The sequence below is a fragment of the Orycteropus afer genome, unplaced genomic scaffold (genome assembly GCF_000298275.1).
Source record: "Orycteropus afer afer isolate SDZICR_OR568_19922 unplaced genomic scaffold, OryAfe1.0 scaffold00201, whole genome shotgun sequence".
Taxonomy (NCBI): domain Eukaryota; kingdom Metazoa; phylum Chordata; class Mammalia; order Tubulidentata; family Orycteropodidae; genus Orycteropus; species Orycteropus afer.
This window is the reverse complement of record NW_006921788.1, coordinates 1,597,718-1,599,604: the sequence shown is the minus strand read 5'-3', so window position 1 is coordinate 1,599,604 and position 1,887 is coordinate 1,597,718.

Sequence of the window (1,887 nt, the reverse complement as noted above, 5' to 3'; positions counted from 1 at the left end):
AGGGGAGCTGTTGCATTGTGGTAAACTGTGGTCAATGTCATGAGACAAAGTATATGTGAACTGCTGTATGGAAAGTGAATTTGCTCTGTAAACCTTTATCCAAATCACAATTTAAAAAAACAAAAACAAAAACAAGGGCATTTGGAAGCAATCAGCCCTAGGACACGATGGCCCTCAAGACCAGAAGAACTGGACAGTGCCCAGCTACCAATACCAACCACTCTGAAAAGGATCAAAAGATCCAGGATAGAGTGGGAGGAAAAACATGGAACAAAATCCAGAAACACAATGATGACAAGATTACTGGTCAGATGGAGTCTAGTGAGACTCCCAATATTATGGCCCTGGGATACATGTTGGGCCTGGAATAAAACTCACTCCCAGGGGCTGGCTCTTAGCCCAGTAGTAAACAAGATGTACACGCAGACCACTCAACCCAGGGAGACGCATCTACACCCTCAATGGAAGTAAAATCCTTGAAGCAATCAACCACGGGGCACTAGTGGTGCAATATTCTAACGGAGGAAATGCAGGACAGACAGGAGTGCATAGTTATGAGGGGCATGGGGTGGGGGGTGGGGTTACTGGGAAGGTTGGGAAGGAGATTGGGTATGGGTTGGGGATGGTCAATGGGGAGTGAAACTAAATGTACATGAAATGGTGAATGTAAAACAAACTCTGCTCTCTAAACTTACACCTAAAGCACAATTAAAAAAAAAAAAAAAAAAAAATCAATGGTACTTACGGAAGAATTCCAAGCTGCAAGGAAGGTATCGGTGAAAAAAAAAACAAGGCTCTAGGAATTGACAGAATACTCACTGCGATGTTTCAACAAATGGATGCAATGCTTGAAGGGCTCATTTGTCTGTGGCAAATTTGGAAGACAGCAACCTGGCCAACTGACTACAAGAGATTCATATTTGTGCCATTCCAAAGAAAGGTGACCTAAGAGAATGTGAAAATTATTGAACAATATCAATATTGCGTTTCTTTGTTAAAGCCATACATTTGTGGTATTTCTGAAAATGCTTATCTAAAGACATTAATAATGATTAATTTCCTGAATTACACCCTTCATAAAACCCATGATCCTAAAAATTAGTACAGTCTCTGCCATTTACACTAAATCTATTGAATTCAAGAAATAGTCACTGAGAACTTGGTTCCTTGTGTCCATTTACATAGTAGTTGAATTCTGTGTTCAGAAAATTCATTCATATTTGCCTTCACACCAGAGAAGAGGGAAAAGTGGGAATAAAGTATCAGTTTGTTGAAACAACCCTTCCCTCAATCCCTGACCTAATTAACCACTTGGACTAGTCTGATCTCAGAGTCACAGTGACTTATATCAAGGCTTAGACTTACTGCTTGCTTAGAGGAAAGTTTCAAAGCACTTTCTGTTTTCTCTTTTCTTAAAATCTGCTTGAAATCAATTTTCTTTACCATCTTAGCCCAATTGCCTAATATTAGTACATGAGGATGACAGGTAGTAGGTGGTTCCAGAAACAAGAACTGCTATTTATTCCCAGGGCAAGTTGAAGAAACTGAAAACTCCAAGGCTGGTGATAAAGGTGTAGCAGAATAACTTTTTTTTTTTTTTAAATTGTGATTTGGGTGAAAGTTTATAGAGCAAATTCCCTTTCCATATAGCAGTTCACACACACGTTGTCTCATGACATTGACTACAATTTACCCCAATGCAACAGCCCCCTCCCACTTCCTCCTGATAGTTACCTCTTCTGTGTCCATCCCTCCATGCACTCCTGCTCCCTGAGCTGTCACCCTGTGCATGAAAAGCTCTTCTTTTTCCCATGATTGTTCTCTCCAAGAGTGTATCTACCCCAGGTGTGTGTGTGTATATCTGTGTGTGTGTGTGTGTGTGTGTAT